The following is a 25,214-nucleotide window of genomic DNA, read 5'->3' on the forward strand; positions in this document are numbered from 1 at the left end:
AGGACAAAGAGTGTTAAAAAGACAAGCCTGAAGGCTTTGTGTCTTAATGCGAGGAGTATTTGTAATAAGGTGGACGAATTAACTGCACAGGCAGCAATTAATGAATCTGATATAATTGGCATCACGGAGACATGGCTCCAGGGTGACCAAGGCTGGGAACTCAACATCCAGGGGTATTCAACATTCAGGAAGGATAGACAGAAAGGAAAAGGAGGTGGGGTGGCATTGCTGGTTAAAGAGGAGATTAACGCAATAGTAAGAAAGGACATTAGCTTGGATGATGTGGAATCTATGGGTAGAGCTGCGGAACACCAAAGGGCAGAAAACGCTAGTGGGAGTTGTGTACAGACCACCAAACAGTAGTAGTGAGGTTGGGGATGGCATCAAACAAGAAATTAGGGATGCGTGCAATAAAGGTACAGCAGTTATCATGGGCGACTTTAATCTACATATAGATTGGGTTAACCAAGTTGGTAGCAATGCAATGGAGGAGGATTTCCTGGAATGTATTAGGGATGGCTTTCTAGACCAATATGTCGAGGAACCAACTGGAGAGCTGGCCATGCTAGACTGGGTGTTGTGTAATGAGAGAGGACTAATTAACAATCTTGTTGTGCGAGGCCCCCTGGGGAAGAGTGACCATAATATGGTAGAATTCTTTATTAAGATGGAGAGTGACCATGTTAATTCAGAGACTAGGGTCCTGAACTTAAGGAAAGGTAACTTCGATGGTATGAGACGTGAATTGGCTAGGATAGACTGGCAAATGATACTTAAAGGGTTGACAGTGGATAAGCAATGGCAGACATTTATAGATTACATAGATGAACTTCAATAATTGTACATCCCTCTCTGGAGTAAAAATAAAACGGGGAAGGTGGCTCAACCGTGGCTAACAAGGGAAATTAAGGATACTGTTAAATCCAAGGAAGAAGCATATAATTTGGCCAGAAAAAGCAGCAAACCTGAGGACTGGGAGAAATTTAGAAATCAGCAGAGGAGGGGGAAAATAAAGTATGAGAGGAAGCTTGCCGGGAACATAAAAACTGACTGAAAAAGCCTCTATAGATATGTGAAGAGAAAAAGATTAGTGAAGACCAACGTAGGTCCCTTGCAGTCAGATTCAGGTGAATTTATAATGGGGAACAAAGAAATGGCAGACCAATTGAACAAATACTTTGGATCTGTCTTCACTAAGGATGACACAAATAACCTTCCGGAAATACTAGGGGTTTGAGGGTGTAGCGAAAAGAAAGAACTGAAGGACATCCTTATTAGTCAGGAAATTGTGTTAGGGAAATTGATGTGATTGAAGGCCGATAAATCCCCAGGGCCTGATCCCAGAGTACTTAAGGAAGTGGCCCTAGAAATATGGATGCATTGGTGATCATTTTCCAACATTCTATTAACTCTGGATCAGTTCCTATGGACTGGAGGGTAGCTCATGTAACACCGCTTTTTTAAAAAGGAGGGAGAGAGAAAATGGGGAATTATAGACCGGTTAGCCTGACATCGGTAGTGGGGAAAATGTTGGAATCAATATTTAAAGATGTAACAGCAGTGCATGTGGAAAGCAGTGACAGGATCGGTCCAAGTCAGCATGGATTTATGAAAGGAAAATCATGCTTGACAAATCTTCTAGAATTTTTTGAGGATGTAACTAATAGAGTGGACAAGGGAGAACCAGTGGATGTGGTATATTTGGACTTTCAAAAGGCTTTTGACAAGGTCCCACACAAGAGATTAGTGTGCAAAATTAAAGCACATGGTATTGGGGGTAATGTATTGACGTGGATAGAGAACTGGTTGGCAGACAGGAAGCAGAGAGTCAGAATAAATGGGTCCTTTTCAGAATAGCAGGCAGTGACCAGTGGGGTGCCGCAGGGCTCAATGCTGGGACCCCAGCTATTTACAATATACATCAATGATTTAGACGAAGGAATTGAATGTAATATCTCCAAGTTTGCAGATGACACTAAGCTGGGTGACGGTGTGAGCTGTGAGGAGGATGCTGAGAGGCTGCAAGGTGACTTGGACAAGTGAGTGGGCAAATGCATGGCAGATGCAGTATAATGTGGATAAATGTGAGGTTATCCACTTTGGTGGCAAAAACACGAAGGCAGAATATTATCTGAATGGTGACAGATTAGGAAAAGGGGAGGTGCAACGAGACCTGGGTGTCATGGTTCATCAGTCATTGAAAGTTGGCATGCAGGTACAGCAGGCGGTGAAGAAGGCAAATGGCATGTTGGCCTTCATAGCTAGATGATTTGAGTATAGGAGCAGGGAGGTCTTACTGCAGTTGTACAGGGCCTTGGTGAGGCCACACCTGGAATATTGTGTATAGTTTTGGTCCCCTAACCTGAGGAAGGACGTTCTTGCTGTTGAGGGAGTGCAGCGAAGGTTCACCAGATTGATTCCTGGGATGGCAGGACTGACATATGAGGAGAGACTGGATCAACTGGGCTTGTATCCACTGGAATTTAGAAGGATGAGAGGGGATCTCATAGAAACATATAAAATTCTGACAGGATTGGACAGGTTAGAGGCAGGAAGAATGTTCCTGTTGCTGGGGAGTTCCAGAACCGGGGTCACAGTCTAAGAATACGGGGTAAGCCATTTAGGACCGAGATGAGGAGAAACTGCTTCACTCAGAGAGTGGTTACCCTGTGGAATTCTCTACCGCAGAAAGTTGTTGAGGCCAGTTCGTTAGATATATTCAAAAGGGAGTTAGATATGGCCCTTTTGGCCAAAGGGATCAAGGGGTATGGAGAGAAATCAGGAAAGGAGTACTGAGGTTGAATGATCAGCCATGATCTTATTGAATGGCGGTGCAGGCTCGAAGGGCCGAATGGCCTGCTCCTGCACCTAATTTCTATGTTTCTATAGTCAATCGAAGTGGGTAGAGGTGTTTCCGATGTGGATAACAATAAGTAAAACACTAGACAATTTTCAAAGATTCTTTTCTTCATATGGCCTCCTAGAAGAAATTGTGTCTGATCATGGGCCTTAATTTTGTTCAGAAGTGTTCACATAGTTCATGAGCAGAAATGGTGTGAAACATACCAAAGATCCACCGTACCACCCTGCTTCAAATCGTGTAGCAGAGTGCACAGTACAAATTGTAAATCGTGCTCTCATCAAGCAAACGTTGGATCCAAATCCAAAGAAATGTCAGCTGTCATCGGACCACAAACTGGCCAATTTTCTGATTGCTTATCGGAATACTGCTCCTACCACTGATAGAAAACCAGCAGAGTTGTTTCTCAAATGACAGCCACAAATCAGGTTCTCGTTGTTAAAGCCAAACGTGGGTAGAAGAGAAATAATCAAGGCAGAAAGAGAGTCATGATGAAGGTAGAGTAAGAGACAGAAGTGTGAAGTTGAACCAGAAGGTTAGAGTGAAGAACCATCACCATAGCGAAGAGATGTGGCCTTCGTACATACTTGGCCAAGATGTTTGATCATGGAAAGGTTAGGTTTGTTCACATTGATCATATCCTATCTACAAATGTGGAAGGAGTTGAAAGTTGGGTTGACCTAATTTATTCTGATGAGTCAGATAGTCTTGTTACAAGAAGAGTACCAATAGCCAATCCTACAACAGATGTACTGGAAACAAGTCCAAGATAAAGTCAGTCTGAAAGTGTGGAGTCGAAATGTAGATCAAGATCAGCCTTTGGAGAAAAACTCCCCTCGGGCTCAGCCTAGAATGTGTTAAACATTCCGACAACAAGATCGGAAAGTTCTGTTCAAGAAAGAAGGTATCATCTTCAAAACAAAAAGCCAGTGGTTGATTTTAATCTGTAAATATGGAAAATAAGTTTATATCTTTTGTTTGTGTTACAGAATTATACAGTAGAATTTGGAAACATAAAATGGGTTCCATTTGAGAAATGTATATCAAGAGCTGTGTATATGTCGTTACAAAAGCAAAATATTACGGATGCTGGAATCTGAAATAAAATCAGAAAATGCTGGAAATACTCAGCATCTGTGGAGAGAGAAACAGAGTTAACGTTTCAGGTTGATGACCCTTCATCAGAACTGGAAAAAGTCAGAGATGTAACAGGTTTTTAAGCAAAGTGCAGGGACAGGGAAAGGGGAGGTGGAACAACCAAAGGGAAGGTCTGTGATTGGGTGGAAGGCAGAAGAGATTAAGAGACACAAGGGATGATGGTGCAAGACAAAAGGAGATGGTGATGGGACAAGTTAAGAAACAAAGGATGAGTCTAGATAGGGTGTAAATGGAGATGGCAGAATCGTCAACAGCTGCCGTGGGAAAGAGAGAAAAGAACAGAGAAAAAGAAACAAAATAGGGGCCGAGGTTATGGTTTGAAATTGTGGGAGCAGAGCAGAGAATTAAAGTGAGAGGTGACCGGAGGCTTGGGGTCACACTTACGGACTGAACGGAGGTGTTCTTCAAAGCGGTCACCCAATCTGCATTATGTCTCCCCAAATGTAAAGGGGACCACATGGTGAACAGTTAATACAGTGTACAAATAAATCGCTGTTTCACCTGGAAGGAGTGTTTGGGGCCCTGGACAGTGGGAAGGGAGGGGGTAAAAGGGCAGGTGTTGCATCTCCTGTGCTTGCACGGGAAGGTGCCGTGGGAAGGGGAGGGCGTGCTAGGGGTGATGGACGAGTGGACCAGGGTGTCATGAGGAGAGTGGAGCTGAGCCCAAGATCAAATCAGCCATGATCTTATTAAATGGCAGAACAGGCTCGAGGGGCCAAATGGCCTACTCCTGCTCGTATTTCTTATGTCCTTATGTATCATCCAGGGCCCCAAACACTCCTTCCAGGTGAAACAGCGATTTACTTGTACTTCTTTCAATTTAGTATACTGTATTCGCTGCTCACGATGCGGTCTCCTCTGCATTGGAGAGACCAAACGCAGATTGGGTGACCGCTTTGCAGAACACATCCGTTCAGTCCGTAAGTGTGACCCCGAGCTTCCGGTCGCCTGTCACTTTAATTCCCCGCTCCACTCCCTCTCTGTCCTCGGCCTCCTACATGGTTCCAATGAAGCTCAACCCAAGCTCGAGGAACAGCAGCTCATCTTTCGTTTAGGCATTTTACAGCCTTCTGGACTCAACATTCAGTTCAACAATTTCAGACCAGAACCCCTGCCCATCTTTTTTTTCTTTTTTTCTGTTTTTATTTCTCTCTTTCCCACGACAGCTGTCGATGATTTTGTATTCTGCATTTACACCCTATCTAGACTCATCTTTTGTTTCTTAACTTGTCCCATTACCATCTCCTTTTGTCTTACACCATCATCCCATGTGTCTCTCAATCTCTTCTGCCTTCCACCCTATCACAGACCTTCCCTTTGGTTGTTTCCTTCCCTACCCCTTTCCCTGCCCCTACGTTTTCATACAAACCTGTTACATCTCTAACTTTTCCAGTTCTGACGAAAGGTCATCGACCTGAAACATTAACTCTGTTTCTCTCTCCACAGATGCTGCCTGACCTGCTGAGTATTTCCAGCATTTTTCGTTGTGTTTACAATGCAAGTCATGTAAAATGATTATTTGTTATGATTAACTTCTTCATTAGGAGGGAGAAGTCTAGTAGAGCCACCTAGTGGACTACTGATGTAATAATAATAAAGTCATGTGCTGCATCAGTTCTTACCCAGGAGCCATGTTGTGCAGTTCTCTGTGTTTACTGTGGTTATGATCTGGGATGCATTGCCTGAAAGCGTGGTGGAGGCAGATTCAATCATGACTTTCAAAAGGGAATTAGATAACTACCTGAAAGGAAAAAAAATGCAGGGCTACTGTAATGTATTTGCTTCATGGGTTCTTTGCTTAAGAATTCATAGCAACACATTGCTATTAAGAGCTTGTTCGTTTATTAGTAAAGGTTTAACAATCACACTACACATTAACAGTTCATCCACTAGGCTCACAACCACCTGCCTCATCGTGGATCTCCTGAACCCAAGTGGCTGGGGTTTTATTGAGTCTTGTGAACATCATGTGACTTGCTAAGCCACTTACAACTCAACAGCTGTGCAAACCTGTGAGCATATTGTCACAGGTGCATACATTACACTGCTTCCCCCTTTGTTAGAAGCAAAATATTTATACAATATTTGAAAAGGTTACTTATGATTACAATTTCACAAATTTGACTGCTGAGCCTGGATATCTTGTAAGCATTTAGCTTCCTCCTGCTCTGACATCTATTTTTTGCAGTTAGCTGGCGATGCCCATTTTCTATATTCTTAGTCGAGTCCGGAGACCATCTTGGGGAATTTCACCTGTGAGCATACTCACAGGTACATACATTAGAGCTACGGAGAAAGGACAGGGGATTGGTACTAGCTGAACTGCTCTTGCAGAGAACCGGCCAGGAGCCGAATGGCCTCCTACTGTGCTGTAACAATTCTATGATTCTACAATTCTATCAAATGTTTCTGTTATGGTTAGGGAAAAAGAATTCCAGAAATATTGGTATTAAACAATATGATCAACCTCACTAACTTTTGAAGCTATATCCCTACCTCTTCAACACTGTGTTTGTATATGTATATGTATTCCACTAAACATCGAGGTATTGAAGCCCAAAACATAAATTGTAAAGCAGATATTGGTCGATAGAGAAATTAGAAATGATATATCATGTGTGTATTTGTAACATCCGCTAACGTTAATCTTCTTGGGCTGAAATTGATGAAGGGCTCCGCCGTACAAGTGCCACCCAAAGGAGCGCCAATGGCCCCCGAGGTACCTGACTGTACTTTCGGCGGAATTTTCATCGGGGAGGTCCCTCGAAGGTCAGCGGGCGGCAAATGAGCAACTTAGGCCGCCAATCTGGGCGGCAGCCGGCGGGAGCTCCTATTCTCGGCGGCAAAGGCGCTTGTCGCCCAAGTGCCGCCGAGGATGGAGTCGGGCCCACGGAGGGTCGAAGAGCTGAAAAGCAAAAGCATTAAAAAAATATGTTAAAACCATCAGAAGACCTTCAGGGGATCCCAATCCAGGTAAGTCCCTGTAAAGAAAAAATTACAAAAAGTGCACTAACCCTTTTTTCACTATCGGGGATAGACCAGCCTCCGGCCAGCGGTTCACCCCCATTCTGCCGGGCGACTCCCGCCCACATAAATATCACAGCTCGGCGGGCGGGAGTTGAGTTGCACGATTCGGCCGTCTGTTGACGTCAGCAGGCGCTTTCCAGCCTGCTCCAGGCTACATCAAAAGTGGCACTGGGTGGTTCGACCAGAGTAATGTCGGCGGCAGTAGGTGGCAGTGGATGGCAGTGGGCGGCAGTGGATGGCAGTGGGTGGCAGTGGGCAGCAGTGGACGGCAGTGGATGGCAGTACATGGCAGTGGGCAGCAGTGGATGGCAGTGGACGGCAGTGGATGGCAGTCGGCGGCAGTGGATGGCAGTGGGTGGCAGTGAATGGCAGTGGATGGCAGTACATGGCAGTGGGCAGCAGTGGATGGCAGTGGACGGCAGTGGATGGCAGTGGGCGGCAGTGGATGGCAGTGGATGGCAGTGGATAGCAGTGGGCGGCAGTGGATGGCAGTGGGCGGCAATGGATGGCAGTGGATGGCAGTGGGCAGCAGTGGATGGCAGTGGATGGCAGTGGATGGCAGTCGGCGGCAGTGGATGGCAGTGGGCGGCAGTGGATGGCAGTCGATGGCAGTGGGCGGCAGTGGATGGCAGTGGGCGGCAGTGGATGGCAGTGGGCGGCAGTGGATGGCAGTGCATGGCAGTGGGCGGCAGTGGATGGCAGTGGGCGGCAGTGGATGGCAGTGGGTGGCAGTGGATGGCAGTGGATGGCAGTGGATAGCAGTGGGCGGCAGTGGATGGCAGTGGATGGCAGTGGGCAGCAGTGGATGGCAGTGGGCGACAGTGGATGGCAGTGGATGGCAGTGGGCGGCAGTGGATGGCAGTGGGTGGCAGTGGATGGCAGTGGGCGGCAGTGGACGGCAGTGGACGGCAGTGGATGGCAGTGGGCGGCAGTGGATGGCAGTGGACAGCAGTGGATAGCAGTGGGCGGCAGTGGGCGGCAGTGGATAGCAGTGGGCGGCAGTGGATGGCAGTGGACGGCAGTGGATGGCAATGGGCGGCAGTGGGCGGCAGTGGGCGACAGTGGATAGCAGTGGGCGGCAGTGGGCGGCAGTGGGCAGCAGTGGGCGGCAGTGGATGACAGTGGGCAGCAGTGGGCGGCAGTGGGCGGCAGTGGATAGCAGTGGGCAGCAGTGGGTGGCAGTGGGCAGCAGTGGATAGCAGTGGGCGGCAGTGGATGGCAGTGGGCGGCAGTGGATGGCAGTGGATGGCAGTGGATAGCAGTGGGCGGCAGTGGGCAGCAGTGGGCGGCAGTGGATGGCAGTGGGCAGCAGTGGGCGGCAGTGGGCGGCAGTGGATAGCAGTGGGCAGCAGTGGGTGGCAGTGGGCAGCAGTGGATGGCAGTGGACGGCAGTGGATGGCAGTGGGCGGCAGTGGATGGCAGTGGATGGCAGTGGATAGCAGTGGGCGGCAGTGGATGGCAGTGGGCGGCAATGGATGGCAGTGGATGGCAGTGGGCAGCAGTGGATGGCAGTGGATGGCAGTGGATGGCAGTCGGCGGCAGTGGATGGCAGTGGGCGGCAGTGGATGGCAGTCGATGGCAGTGGGCGGCAGTGGATGGCAGTGGGCGGCAGTGGATGGCAGTGGGCGGCAGTGGATGGCAGTGCATGGCAGTGGGCGGCAGTGGATGGCAGTGGGCGGCAGTGGATGGCAGTGGGTGGCAGTGGATGGCAGTGGATGGCAGTGGATAGCAGTGGGCGGCAGTGGATGGCAGTGGATGGCAGTGGGCAGCAGTGGATGGCAGTGGGCGACAGTGGATGGCAGTGGATGGCAGTGGGCGGCAGTGGATGGCAGTGGGTGGCAGTGGATGGCAGTGGGCGGCAGTGGACGGCAGTGGACGGCAGTGGATGGCAGTGGGCGGCAGTGGATGGCAGTGGACAGCAGTGGATAGCAGTGGGCGGCAGTGGGCGGCAGTGGATAGCAGTGGGCGGCAGTGGATGGCAGTGGACGGCAGTGGATGGCAATGGGCGGCAGTGGGCGGCAGTGGGCGACAGTGGATAGCAGTGGGCGGCAGTGGGCGGCAGTGGGCAGCAGTGGGCGGCAGTGGATGGCAGTGGGCAGCAGTGGGCGGCAGTGGGCGGCAGTGGATAGCAGTGGGCAGCAGTGGGTGGCAGTGGGCAGCAGTGGATAGCAGTGGGCGGCAGTGGATGGCAGTGGGTGGCAGTGGATGGCAGTGGATGGCAGTCGGTGGCAGTGGATGGCAGTGGGCGGCAGTGGATGGCAGTGGGCGGCAGTGGATGGCAGTGGATGGCAGTGGATGGCAGTGGGCGGCAGTGGATGGCAGTGGATGGCAGTGGGTGGCAGTGAGCGGCAGTGGATGGCAGTGGGTGGCAGTGAGCGGCAGTGGATGGCAGTGGATGGCAGTCGGTGGCAGTGGGAGGCAGTGGATGGCAGTGGGCGGCAGTGGATGGCAGTGGATGGCAGTCGGTGGCAGTGGGAGGCAGTGGATGGCAGTGGATGGCAGTGGGTGGCAGTGGATGGCAGTGGATGGCAGTGGGCGGCAGTGGATGGCAGTGGGCGGCAGTGGATGGCAGTGGATGGCAGTCGGTGGCAGTGGATGGCAGTGGGCGGCAGTGGGTGGTAAGTTCTTCAATTTCGGGCCCGTTGTGATTGGCTGAAAGGTATTTTGAATCTAATGCAATATTAACAGTGACAAAATAAACTTAAAAGATGCACACGGATTGTGTCAAAACTGACCCGCTTTTGCAAAATATGTTTTACTACTTGTTTTACTAGTTTAAATTAAGGTTAAGCACCGAGGCAACAAGACTTTGGATTAAGTTTAGGTAGCACATTCCTAATCAGATTTAGAGCACGATCCCTTTAAGAGTTTGCCCTCCTTTCTGGACATCACTGAGCTATTGTGAACTCAGACTAGACAGTGCACAGTCCATTGATCCCCTCAAGATAATCTGTCATGTTTTTTCTCAAAAGTGTTTCAATTCCTTTCTAAATAAATAATAGTCAGAAAATTCACTGCGGCAGATTAATCAACCTTATTCAATCAAATTAAATCTGAAAATCACAGTACACATTTTATATCACAAATAAAAAAGCAACAAATTACATAATTGATAAGATGAGGATTAATAATTATGTAATCAAACTTCAACATGGAGCATAATTGGGAATGTATAGTCAGAGGGATAGATACGATACTCTGCAGCCATGAGTGGGAGTTCCGAAGGTTGGGTTGCCTGCACGGTGCCTGGGTTAAAGACATCTCCTCGTGGCTGGAGAAGGTGATGGTCCATGTAGGAACCAACGACATAGGTAGAGCTAGGAATGAGGTTCTGCTGAGAGAGTTTGCGGAGTTGGGGTCCAAATTAAAAAGCAGATCCTCAAAAGGTAATAATCTCTGGGTTGATACTTGAGCCACACGCCAATTGGCAGAGGGATAAGCAGATTAAATGGTTAAACGCGTGGCTCAAAGGGCCCAAGTTTCGGCATCGGGTGAAAACGGCGCACCGCCGAGAGTTACGTGACCTGCCTGGGCTCGAAGGTGCGGCGGAATATTCTGTAGCAATTCTGCGGTCCTCCTGGAGTGTGGTGTGGCACAGCGTAATCTCCCTGGGGCGGAGCAAGCCGATCGCAGCCTGCAGGGGGGCGGGGCTAGGGATCAGCCTTCTTCTCAGTTCAGGCAGCGTTGGAGCATGCGCGCCTGCGCAATGGCTCGGGGGAGCGTGGGTACCGGGGGGGGCGGGGGTGGGGAGAGCGTGGGTACTGGGGGGGGGGCAGCGTGGGTACTGGGTGGGGGTGGGGGGGAGAGTGTGGGTACTGGGAGGGGGGGGCGTGGGTACGGGGTGGGGGTGGGGGGGGGGGAGCGTGGGTACCGGGGAGAGTGGGGGGGGGAGTGTGGGTACTGGGGGGGGGAGCGTGGCAAGGGATGGAGGGGGAGCGTGGCAACCCGGCTGGAGGAGCGTGGGTTGGGGGGGGCACTCGAAATGATCGAAGGACCGGAGGAGAGAGCAGGGGCGCCTCCTTCCAGCCTACCCCCCCTCCACAGACACCACCCCCCCTCCACACACACCCCCTCCCACCCTCCCACACACACCCCCCTCCCACCCCCCCACACACACACCCCCCTCCCACACCCCCACACACACACCCCCTCCCACACCCCCACACACACACCCCCTCCCACCCCCCCACACGCACACCCCTCCCACCCCCCCACACGCACACCCCCTCCCACCCCCCACACGCACACCCCCTCCCACCCTCCCACACACCCCCCTCCCACACCCCCACACACACACCCCCTCCCACACCCCCACACACACACCCCCTCCCACCCCCCCACACGCACACCCCCTCCCACCCTCCCACACACCCCCTCCCACACCCCCACACACACACCCCCTCCCACACCCCCACACACACACCCCCTCCCACCCCCCCACACGCACACCCCCTCCCACCCTCCCACACACCCCCTCCCACACCCCCACACACACACACCCTCCCACTCTCCCACACACACACCCCCTCCCACACCCCCACACGCACACCCCCTCCCACCCCCACACACACCCCCCTCCCACCCCCCCACACGCACACCCCCTCCCACCCTCCCACACACACACCCTCCCACCCTCCCACACACACCCCCTCCCACCCCCCCACACGCACACCCCCTCCCACCCTCCCACACACCCCCTCCCACACCCCCACACACACACACCCTCCAACCCTCCCACACACACCCCCTCCCACCCCCCCACACGCACACCCCCTCCCACCCCCACACACACCCCCCTCCCACCCCCCCACACGCACACCCCCTCCCACCCTCCCACACACCCCCCTCCCACACCCCCACACACACACCCCCTCCCACCCTCCCACACACACCCCCCTCCAACACCCCCACACACGCACACCCTCCAACCCTCCCACACACCCCCACACACACACCCCCCTCCCACCCCCCCACACGCACACCCCCTCCCACCCTCCCACACACCCCCCTCCCACACCCCCACACACACACACCCTCCCACTCTCCCACACACACACCCCCTCCCACACCCCCACACACACACCCCCTCCCACCCTCCCACACACAACCCCCTCCCACACCCCCACACACACACCCCCTCCCACCCTCCCACACACACCCCCCTCCAACACCCCCACACACGCACACCCTCCAACCCTCCCACACACAGCCCCCCTCCCACACCCCCACACACACACACCCTCCCACACCCCCACACACACACACCCTCCCACACCCCCACACACACACACCCTCCCACCCTCCCACACACACCCCCCCTCCCACGCCTCCACACACACCCCCCTCCCACACCCCCCCACACACACACCCTCCCACCCTCCCACACACACCCGCCTCCCACCCGCCCGCACACACACCCCCTCCCACCCTCCCACACACCCCCCCTCCCACACCCCCACACACACACACACACCCTCCCACCCTCCCACACACACACCCCCTCCCACACCCCCACACACACACACCCTCCCACCCTCCCACACACACCCCCCTCCCACACTCCCACACACACACCCCCTCCCACCCTCCCACACACACCCCCCCCACACACACCCCCCTCCCACCCTCCCACATACACCCCCCCTCCCACACCCCCACACACACCCCCTCCCACACCCCCCCACACACACACCCTCCCACCCTCCCACACACCCCCCCCCACACCCCCACACACACACACCCTCCCACACCCCCACACACACCCCCCTCCCACCCTCCCACACACACCCCCCCTCCCACACCCCCACACACACCCCCCTCCCACACCCCCACACACACACCCTCCCACACCCCCACACACACCCCCCCTCCCACACCCCCACACACACCCCCCCTCCCACACCCCCACACACAACACCCCCTCCCACATCCCCACACACACACCCGACACACACACCCCCACACACACATACACCCCTCCCCCACACATACACACACACACACACATCACACCCACCCCCCCCACCCCCAACCCCTCACTGTCAGATACAGAGAGAGACACTACCGAGAGAGACACTGACAGAGACACCTTCCCTTCACATAAAGGTAGGACTTCTATTTTTTATTGATTGATTGCTTATTACTTTGATCTTGGTGCTTTAGGTGCAGGGTTCCTTCTATTTTTTATTAATTAATTGCTTATTACTTTTAGTGCTTCGTTTAGTGCTTGGTGCTTTAACTGTGCTGCTTTGTTTAGTGCTTGGTGCTTTAACTGTGCTGCTTTGTTTAGTGCTTAGTGCTTTAAATGTACTTTGCTTCTTTAATGGTGTTGTGAAGGTGTTTATGGAAAATCCTCTAACTTCCCTTACCCCCCGCTGTTGTGATGTTGATGTGTCCTTTGTGTTTAATGTTTCCCACCCCCTGTCTCTGGCTGTGCCTGCACTAAACTTAACTCTAGGTAAGGTTTTTCAGAACTTACAAAAGTGGACACTTACTCCATCCTAAGTTAGTTTGTAGTAAGTTTTCACTGCCGAAACTTGCAAAACAGGCCTGAGTGGCTGGACACACCCCCTTTTGAAAAAAAAGTACCTTACCTAAAGCCAACCTCAACTAACTCACTAGAACTGGAGCAAACTAATATCCGAGAATTGCAATTTCTAACATACTCCAAACTAAACTAGTTGCTCCAAAAAACTAGGCGCAACTCCACCCGAAACTTGGGCCCAATGAGTGGTGTGGGAGGAAGGGGTTTCAGTTCCTGGGGCACTGGCACCAGTACTGGGGAAAGAGGGAGCTGTTCCATCGGGACAGACTCCACTTGAACTGGGCTGGAATCAGTGTCCTGGCAAATCAAGTTACTCGGGCAGTAGGCAGGGCTTTAAACTAATGAAGCCGGGGCAGGTGGGGGGGGGGGTGGGGAGGATTCTGGAGAGAGTACATTTAAAAGCAGCAAGAGAAATATCAAGGCTCTAGAGCAGAGCAGAGTTTTTGGTAAAAAAATAAGCAGAGTGGATCAGAGAGAGTAACAAAGGTATTGGGGCATCAGTGACTAAAATGACATCTGGGAAAAAGTCAAAGCTAAAGGCGCTATATCAGAATGCGCGAAGCACTTGCAACAAAATAATAGCACACCTAGAAATGATCTAATACCCATTATGGAGACATTATGGAGAGTAACCAAGGTTGGGAATGTTCCAGGATACTTACTTTTTAGAAGAGATAGGCAAATTGGAAAAAAGAATGGTAGCCCTGATAATAAAAGGATGGGATAAAGACAGTCGAGAGAAAGGATCTTAGCTCGTATAATCAAGAAGCAGAATCAGTTTGGGTGGAGCTAAGAAACAGCAAGGGGCAGAAAACATTGGTGGGAGTTGTTTATAGGCCCCCAAACAGTAGTTGTAATGTAGGGCAGAGTATAAATCAGGGAATTAGAGGCGCATGTAACAAAGGTAATATGGTAATCATGGGGGAGTTTAATCTACATATAGACTGGGCAAACCAAATTTGCAGTAATAGTGTGGAGGACAAATTCATGGAACGTATACAAGGTAGTTTTCTAGATCAGTATGTTGAGGAACCAAGTAGGGAGCAGGCTATTTTAGACCGAGTATTGTGCGATGAGAAAGGGTTCATCAATAACCTTTTAGTAAAGGGGCCCCTCAGGAAGAGTGACCATAATATGATAGAATTTTATATTAAGTTTGAAAGTGATTTAGTTAAATCGAAACTACGGTCTTAAATCTAAACAAAGCAAACTACGTAGGTATGAGGGGCGAGTTGGCTACGGTAGATTGGGAAACTACAGTTTGATGGTAAACAAGCAATAGTTAGCATTTAAAGAATTAATACATCATTTACAACAAATATACATTCCTTTAAGGCACAAAATCTCTACAGGAAAAGTGGTTCAGCCGTAGCCAACAAGAGAAGTTAAAGATAGTATTAGATCAAAGGAAGAGGCATATAATGTTGTCAAAAAGAGCAGTAAGCCTGAGGATGGGGAGAGTTTTAGAATTCAGCAAAGGATGACTAAGAAATTGATAAAGAAGGGAAAATAGAATATGGGAGTAAACTCGCGAGGGACATAAAAACAGACTGTAACAGCTTCTATAGATATGTAAAAAGGAAAAGATTAACAAAAGTAAATGTGGGTCCCTTACAGGCTGAGACAGGATAAATTATAATAGGGAATAAGAAAATGGCAGAGAAATTAAACAAATAATTTGGGCCCGAAATTCATTGCACTACTGCCCACAACCGCCGAGCTACACCCAAAAATCTCAGTTTGGTGAAAGAAACTCACATACCACCGACCTACTGCCCAACTACTGCCTGGCGGTAAATTCATCAGAGAAGTATCACCGGTGGTAATCCATACTGCCCGCCCATGGGAAAATCACCCAAACGCCAGTTTCACCAGTAAGATTGTATAAGATCCTGTTACCGCCCGCCAGAATCTGAAAAAGGTGATTTTACCTCGATCTTGAGCGGACGGTACGGACAATAGAGCTGAACCGTACTGAACAGTACATCCCAGGTCTGATTCACTATTTGAGTGGTAGTGAGGATCACTACAACGGTCTCTGCTCAGATCATTACACAAAGTAAGAAACTGTGTTGAGGGAGAACAAATGCATTTTTGGGGTCATAGAAATTTCGTCCGACCAACTTTAATTCCAGGCTCTCGTAGCTCTCCAGAATAGCACATTGTAGTAGGGGATGCAGATATCAGAGCTTGGCTGCAGGATCTTGGTCATTTGAGTATTGATGTTCACCTCCGAGCCGTCAGTTTTTCTTTGTGATTGGAGAATGACCACCTCGGATCGTTGCACAGGCAGGTAGAGTATGGTGCCATCAAAAGCTGTGACTTGTCCAGTAACTGGCCGATGCTCCTTCAACATTCCATTACGTCTATTCTGGCATTCTATATGAGGCTTGAAGGTGATGTAGTACTGATACACGGCCTCGTTCCTGCAGTGTATTTGATATCGTTTGCTGCCAGAGATACGGGCGTCTCCGATGATCCCTTCTTCACAACCGGCTCCTCGTGCGTTATCTTCTGATCGTGCATCTGAAAAGCCACCTTTGGAGTAAATGGGTACTTTTCGGAATGGCAGACAGTGACTAGTGGGGTACCGCAGGGTTCTGTGCTGGGGCCCCAGCTGTTTACATTGTACATTAATGATTTAGACGAGGGGATTAAATGTAGTATCTCCAAATTTGCGGATGACACTAAGTTGGGTGGCAGTGTGAGCTGCGAGGAGGATGCTATGAGGCTACAGAGTGACTTGGATAGGTTAGGTGAGTGGGCAAATGCGTGGCAGATGAAGTATAATGTGGATAAATGTGAGGTTATCCACTTTGGTGGTAAAAACAGAGAGACAGACTATTATCTGAATGGTGACAGATTAGGAAAAGGGAAGGTGCAACGAGACCTGGGTGTCATGGTACATCAGTCATTGAAGGTTGGCATGCAGGTACAGCAGGCGGTTAAGAAAGCAAATGGCATGTTGGCCTTCATAGCGAGGGGATTTGAGTACAGGGGCATGGAGGTGTTGCTACAGTTGTACAGGGCCTTGGTGAGGCCACACCTGGAGTATTGTGTACAGTTTTGGTCTCCTAACTTGAGGAAGGACATTCTTGCTATTGAGGGAGTGCAGCGAAGATTCACCAGACTGATTCCCGGGATGGTGGGACTGACCTATCAAGAAAGATTGGATCAACTGGGCTTGTATTCACTGGAGTTTAGAAGAGTGAGAGGGGACCTCATAGAAACGTTTAAAATTCTGACGGGTTTGGACAGGTTGGATGCAGGAAGAATGTTCCCAATGTTGGGGAAGTCCAGAACCAGGGGTCACAGTCTAAGGGTAAGGGGTAAGCCATTTAGGACCGAGATGAGGAGAAACTTCTTCACCCAGAGAGTGGTGAACCTGTGGAATTCTCTACCACAGGAAGTAGTTGAGGCCTATTCACTAAATATATTCAAAAGGGAGTTAGATGAAGTCCTTACTACTCGGGGGATCAAGGGGTATGGCGAGAAAGCAGGAAGGGGGTACTGAAGTTGCATGTTCAGCCATGAACTCATTGAATGGCGGTGCAGGCTAGAAGGGCTGAATGGCCTGCTCCTGCACCTATTTTCTATGTTTCTATGTTTCTATGTTTGAGAACCACTTATTCAGGTAACGAATCCAACGAAGCGACTGCTTTCCCCTGACAGGGTCGTGGTACACCATTCCGAACACCATCAGCTGCTTCAGCGGGATGCCCACATCCCAAAGCTCGCCACCCAGTTTGCAGTTGATCTGTAGCAGGACCCATGTGAAAATTACATTTCCAGGTCTTGAAAGGGGACTTTACTCCTCTTCCTCTTCCATTGCATTTCTATTGTGCACATCGAAATTGTGCGCCTTCTGCTTCAGTATAGGTTTCCATCTTGGAAACGGGAGTATTTCCCCAAAAGTTGCTGAGAGAACAGTGGCTGAGCAGCACGATTTATAGGGCGCTGGCAAGGATTTTGACAATGTTAGCACATTGCACGACTTATAAATGACGTTTGTGTGTATCTCATCACATACACCTCATTATCTAAAAGTTAGACTCCTACCAAGAGTGGTTAAAACAAATATCTGTATTGAATTGTACAACATTCAAAAGTGGCAGAAGATTCAAACATGTCAAGCAAAATATTTTACACTATTTCCAACAGTGAATTTAGCATCAAAAGGCAACATCTTAAACGACAACAATAACATGAACAATATATCCAAACATCACCAACACCCAACCCGCTACCCACTCCCATCACCTCGCTCCCTCCTCTCAAAGTAAGTCTCATTCTCCTCTTGATGGGTTGCCCATCCCCACGTCGACCCACACCCCTGCCCCTCACCATGTCGGTACCAACACGTCGGGCAGCAGTGCGCCCGGAGCACTGCTGTCGTGTTCGTCGGGGAGAAAATGGCAGAGCTGAGCTGGAAGGCGCTGGCATCGCCGGACCCTCTGGTTCTGTCAAGCCTGGCTGGTATGGCATGGCATGTCCCGAGACCATCGATTGCCGCGTGGCATCGACAGTGTCGGCGGCTCGCTGCCCCGCGGTGATCAGCAGCGACAGACTGTCGGCATGCTGGTCTGCAAACACAGCGATGTTGGCAGCTATTCCAGCCATGGCCCAGAGGAGGTCTCGACCGAGGTCGACGCGTGTGCTCGACAGCTGAACCATTTCCTGCATTGCTTCTGACCGTCTTGCTGCATCCACCTGGGTGGATAGCGGTATGGTGGCTTTAACGGAGCCGGTGCAGTGCTGCACAACTCTTGGTCCTGCTTCCTCCGAGTCGAACCCCAAAATCTCGGACCCCGATACTGATGTTGTGTGCACAGGTGGCACACATGTCAAGAGGATGGAGTGGTCTTGTCAGGAGGACAAGTGCCTCCAGCTCATTATCTATAAACCAGGGAGCTCTGAGCGTCCCTGCATTCGACATCCTGGCAACGTTTCTTCCACTCATGATAGGTTTTCAAGGCGGATGGCTGATGATTCGCTTCCCTCTTTCTGTTCAATGACTTCCTTCTCGAACTGTCAGGTGCAAGTCACTCCCGAGCTTTTCTGTGCATGCGCAGCTGACCCCTGAGCCCCAGTCGCGGGAAAAGTGCATGCAAAGAAAAATTCCAAATCTTGCGCATGCACAGTACACAGCCTGCGATCTCTCCCGAGTCACGAGGGCCTGCACCTACCGCCGACTCCCGGTACCACCCACTACTGACCGCTGCCTCCCGCTGTCTACCGCTCCCACCGAGAAAACCGGGATGAGTCCCGTGTCCAATCGGCCTCAGCGGTTGTGGGCGGTAAAAACACAAGGACCGCCCGGGTAACACCGAGAAATGGGCGGGAGTAGCAGTTGATTAATTTCGTGACCGTTGTGTCTGTCTTCATGGAAGAAGACGCAAAACTCCTCCTGGAAATAGTGGAGAATCAAGGGTCTAGTGTGATTGAGGAACTAAAAGAAGTAAAAAAAATAGTACCATAGAAATGAATGGGACTGAAAGCGGATCAATCCCCTGGACATGATGGTCTACATCCTAGGGTTTTGAAGTAAGTGGCTATAGAGATAGTGGATGTACTCGTTGTCATCTTCCAAAATTCCACAGATTCTAGAAAGGTTCCCGTGGATTGGAACGTAGTTAATGTAACCCTGCTATTTAAGGAAGGAGGGAGAGAGAAAACGGGGAACTACAGACCAGTTAGCCTGACATCAGTAGCAGGGAAAATGCTAGAATCTATTATTAAGGACGTGGTAACAGGGCATTTAGAAATAATATTAGGATTGGGCAGAGTCAACACAGATTTATGAAAGGGAAATCATGTTAGAGTTTTTTGAGGTTGTACCGAGCAAAATAGATAAGGGGGAATGAGCAGATGTGGTGTATTTGGATTTTCAGAAGGAATTTGAAAAGGTGCCACACAAGAGGTTATTAAACAAAATTAGGGGTCATGGGATTGGTGGTAATATACTAGCATGGATTGAGGATTGGTTAATGGACAGAAAACAGATATTAGGAATAAATGGGTCATTGTTAGTTTGACAGACTAACTACTGGGATACCACAAGGATCAGTGCTGGGGCCCCAGCTATTCACAATCTATATCAATGGTTTGGATGAGGGGACCAGATGTAATATATCCAAGTTTGCTGATGATACAAAGCTCGGTGGGAATGTAAGTTGTGAGGAAGATGCAAAGAGGCTTCAAGGGGATATAGACAGGATAAGTGAGTGGGCAAAAACATGGCAAATGGAATATAATGTGGAGAAATGTGAAGTTATCCACTCTGGTAGGAAAAATAGAACAGCAGAGTATTTTTTAAATGGTGAGAGATTGGGAAATGTTGGTGTTCAGAGGGACCTGGGTGTCCTTGTACACAAATCACTGAAAGTTAACATACAGGTACAGTAAGCAATTGAGAAAGCAAATGGTATGTTGGCCTTTATTACAAGAGGATTTGAGTATACGAGTAAAAGCCGTTTTATTGCAATTATACAGGGCCCTGGTGAGACTGCACCCAGAGTATTGTGTACAGCTTTGGTCTCCTTACCTAAGGAAGGATATACTTGCCATCGAGGGAGTGCAACGAAGGTTCACCAGACTGATTCCTGGGATGGCAGGACTGTCGTATGAGGAGAGATTGAGTAAACTAGGCCTATATTCTCTAGAGTTTAGAAGAATGAGAGGTGATCTCATTGAAACATACAAAATGCTTACAGGGCTTGACAGGGTAGATTCAGGGAGGGTGTTTCCCCCTGGCTGGGGAGTCTAGAACCAGGGGTCACAGTCTCAGAATAAGGTGTCGACCATTTAGGATTGAGATGAGGAGAAACTTCTTCATTCAGAGGGTGGTGAATCTTTGGATTTCTCTACACCAGAGGGCTGTGAATTCTCAGTTGTTGAGTATATTCAAGACAGAGATTGATAGATTTTTGAATATTAAGGAAATCAAGGGATATGGGGACAGTGCAGGAAAGTGGAGTGGAGTTGAGGTAGAAGATCAGCCATGATCTTATTGAATGGTGGAGCAGGCTCGAGGGGCTGAATGGCCTACACCTGCTCCTAATTCTCATGTTCCTAATAAGTGGGGATGAAATATTAATGTCTGTAACTGAACATATTCTTAGGAAATGCTTTGGCCAGCTACATTAACCGAGACAGACATTCATTTGTTCTATTAAAATGAGTTAAGGGGGTAGTAATTCATCTTGGCCCATATTTGGGAGGAGGCTTGGACCTGTCTAAGGAAGGAGGGGGATGGTGACTGCTGTGAAATCAGTGGAGCACTCCTGCTCCACGGGAAGATTTCTTAAGAAACATTTTTTTTTTAAGTACCTTACATTGCCAGCCGTAGCGAGGTAAGCTCCAGATCTGGCCAATCACCAGAAACAGAGGGTTCCTTCAACAGGTGTTATGCCCCTACTTAACATATGCACGGGGCCTAACATTTGTTCAAGTGACGATGAATTTAACGGTGGCCCGAACACATACTCAGTTTGGGCTATCCCACTGCTAAATTTGTCAGTGTGCGCTTGTTGGCCTGATAAATGGGAGCAACACATATCAATTTCTAACCCAAGACTATTGCTGAAATAGAAAATAAATTCTTTTTACACCAATACAGTGTTCAGCTTCATTTCATCATAAGCATTACTTAAGAGCTAAGTGGACAAACAGGTGTGTGATATTTGTTGGACATCCTGGAGAGTTGTATGTTGTCTGTTATGTCCAGAATAAAGGAATGTGATTGAGTACTGTAGACCTGAGTAAGTGTGACCTTAGTCTCTTTATTCTAACTCCAGAGTGCTGGTACAGCATGGGAGGCCGTCTTATATACAGTGCTCCCTTGGGACTCCAACAGATATACCCTATGGTGGCGGTAGAATGCTGGTTACATAGGGTTGCATACATAACATCACTCCCCCCCCAAAGTCAATCGTACACTTATTTACAGGGTGAGACGATCTGGGGCTTTCCGCTCCCTAGTCGATCGTCTCGGTACAAATGCAGCTGCAGGTGAGTTGCTAGGGCCTTCGCTGGGCTGCAGCGCAGCTGGCCTTGCTGGGCTGCTGGGGATAATGAGTTCAGCTTCGTGGTCAACCATGATGTCGGTTGCCACTTGTGTGTGTGTCAGAGTTGGTGGTGTCCTCTTCAGGTTGCTCGTGGCTGTTTGTGAATCGCAGTTTGGTTTGGTCCAAATGCTTTCTGCAAGTTCGTCCATTTGCAACTTTAACCTGAAACACCCTACTCCCTTCTTTGGCTACGACAGTGCCAGCAAGCCATTTGGGACCATGTCCATAGTTGAGTACAAATACATGGTCATTGACATCAATATAGCGTGACAAATTTGCGCGATCATGGTACATGCTTTGTTGATGCCGCCTGCCCTCGACGTGATCATGGAGATCAGGGTGGACAAGAGAGAGCCTTGTTTTGAGCGCCTTTTTCATGAGAAGCTCGGCAGAGGGAACCTTGGTGGACGAGTGGGGTCTTGTGCGGTAGCTGAGCAGGACTCGGGAGAGGTGGGGCTGTAGGGAGCCTTCCGACTTGCGTTTCAAGCTTTGTTTGATGGTTTGGACTGCCTCTTCTGTCTGGCCGTTGGAGACGGGCTTGAACGGGGCAGATGTGACGTGCTTCATCCCATTGCGGGTCGTGAATTCCTTGAATTCAGCGCTTGTGAAACACAGCCCGTTTCACTGACAAGGACATCAGGCAGGCCGTGCTTGACAAACATGGCTTGTAAGTTTTCGATGGTGGCAGTGGACGTTCTTCCAGACATTATTACACACTCATTCCACTTTGAATAAGCATCCACAACAACCAAGAATGGGCCAGCAAAGACAACGTGGATCCTAGATCACGGTTTGGAGGGCCATGACCACAAACTTAGCGGTGCCTCCCTGGGTGCATTGCTCAGTTGAGAGCAAGTGTTGCATTGGCGCATGCAAGACTCCAACTCTGAGTCGATGCCGGGACACAACACATGGGATCTGACTATGGCTTTCATCATTACTATACCTGAGTGGATACTATGTAGGTCGCATATGAACGTTTCCCTGCCTTTCTTAAGAAAATCATGCGATTACCCCACAAAAGACAGTCCGCCTATATGAACCTTTCGTCTTTATGCCGCTGGAAGGCTCGATCTCTTCATGCATCTCTGCTGGGACGCTGGACCAGCTCCCATGGAGGACACAGTTTTTTTTACAAGGGACAGTAAAGGATCCTGGCTGGTCCAGGTCCTGATCTGGCGGGCCGTAACGGGTGACTTTCCATTTTCAAAGGCATCTATCACCAAGAGCAAGTCTGCAGGCTGTACCATTTCCACCCCGATGGTGGGCAAAGATAGCCAACTGAGGGCTTCAGTGCAGTTCTCTGTGCCTGGCCTGTGGCGAATTACATAGTTATATGCAGACAGCGTGAGCACCCATCTTTGGATGCGAGCAGAGGCATTGGTATTGATACCTTCGCTCTCTGAGAATAGCGATATGAGCGGCTTATGGTCAGTTTCTAACTCGAACTTAAGCCCAAACAGATACTGATGCATTTTTTTTACTTCGTAAACGCATGCCAGAGCTTCTTTTTCAATCATGCTGTAGGCCCTTTCGGCCTTGGACAAGCTCCTGGACGCATAAGCGACTGGTTGCAATGTCCCCGATTCATTTGCTTGTTGTAACACACAACCGACCCCTTACAAAGACACATCGCAAGCTAGCACTAAACGTTTACAAGGATCATATAGGACAAGCAGTTTCTTGGAATATAACAGATTTCTGGCTTTCTCAAAAGCAGTCTCTTGTGATTTCCCCCATACCCAGTCATCTCCCTTGAGTAGCAACACATGTAGAGGTTCTAGCAAGGTGCTTAGCCCGGGTAGGAAATTACCAAAATAATTGAGGAGTCCCAGGAACGACCACAGTTCCGTCACGTTCTATGGTCTCAGCGTGTTCTTGATGGTCTCTGTCTTGGCGTCGGTGGGTCTGATACAGTCTGCCGCTATGCTTCTCCCTAAGAACTCGATCTCTGGCGCCAGGAAAACACACTTCGAGCATTTCAACCTAAGTCCCACACGATCTAGCCAACTTAGAACCTCTTCTAGGTTCTGCAAGTGTTCGATGGTGTCCATACCTGTGATCAATATGTCGTCGTGGAAAACCATGGTGCACGGAACCGACTTTAGCAGGCTCTCCATGTTCCTTTGAAAAATAGCCATGGCCGATGGAATCCCAAACAGACATCTATTGTAGATGAACAGACCTTTGTGAGTGTTGATGCAGGTGAGGCCTGTTATGTATTGTCCAGGTACATTAAATTTATGGTTACAATGGTGCGCCACAGAGGGCGCTTGGTGGGAGACCTGAAAGTACCTGCAAGACAGAGTATAAAAGGCTGCCCACCACACCTGAGAGGCACTCTGGAGTTGCACAATAAAGGACTAAGGTCACAGCAGTTACTACAACACCAGACTGTGTGGAGTCAGTGATTTGAGTGCTACATACATCACATTGGTGACGAGGACATGGATGAGCTGCACACAACCACGGCTACTCTGGGCTCGCTAAAGGATTTTACCATGGGTAATGATTGGGAGGCCTTTACGGAAAGGCTCGAGTACTACTTTATAGCAAACGACCTGACGGGGAACACGAACACACTGAGAGAGAAGCGTATGGCGATATTGCTGTCCAGTTGTGGCGATGAGGTTTACTCTCTCATCAGGGATTTGCTGGCACCCGCGAGCGCCAGGGACAAGTCATATGAGGAGCTGATCACACTCATTCGTGACCAACTGAAACCGAAGGAGAGCATCCTCACGGCCAGGCACAAATTCTACCACCACTGCAGACCTGAGGGCCAGGATGTCACCAAATATGCTGCGGACCTCAGGAGACTCGCGGCGCCGTGTGATTTTGGCACACACCTTGACGAGGCGTTGTGAGACGTTTTTGTTATGGGGATTGGCCATGAGAGTCTCCTTCACAAGCTGCTATCCACTGAACCTACAGTCACCCTGAAGCAAGCCATCACCATCAGCTGGGCATTTATGACCTCGACTTGCAGCACCAAGCAGATGATCCACACAGTCTCGAACCCGGCAGGCACTGTCCACAGGATAGCGGCCACCACGGACAAAACTGCAGAACGTGGCTCTGCCCAGGGCAGAGAGCACAAACCTCGGGGTCCTGGAACTCAGAGTCCGCCGAGGGGAGCTAATCGAGTAGCACCATGCTGGCGCTGCGGAGGAGGCCATGGGGCTCACCGGTGCAGGTTTGCGGAGTATACGTGCAATACCTGCCACACGAAAGGCCACCTTCAGCGTATGTGCAAAAGAAACCTGACTCACCGTGTGGCTGAGGAGATGGTAGATGATCCACCATCCAGCGAGAAGCAGACAGAAGAAGATGATGCGTTTGGACTGTATACGTGTACCGACGGTTCGGCCCCAGTGATTATGGAGGTCAAGATTAATGGAGTCCCAGTGAGTATGGAAGTGGACACTGGATCGGGTTAGTCGCTAATGAGTCAGGAAACGTTTGATAAACTGTGGGTCAACCCAGCTGCACGACCCAAGCTGGTCCCGGTCACGGTGAAGCTGCGTACCTACACCAGGGAACTGATACCTGTTCTTGG

Source organism: Pristiophorus japonicus, chromosome 3 (genome assembly GCF_044704955.1).
Source record: "Pristiophorus japonicus isolate sPriJap1 chromosome 3, sPriJap1.hap1, whole genome shotgun sequence".
Classification (NCBI taxonomy): Eukaryota; Metazoa; Chordata; class Chondrichthyes; family Pristiophoridae; genus Pristiophorus; species Pristiophorus japonicus.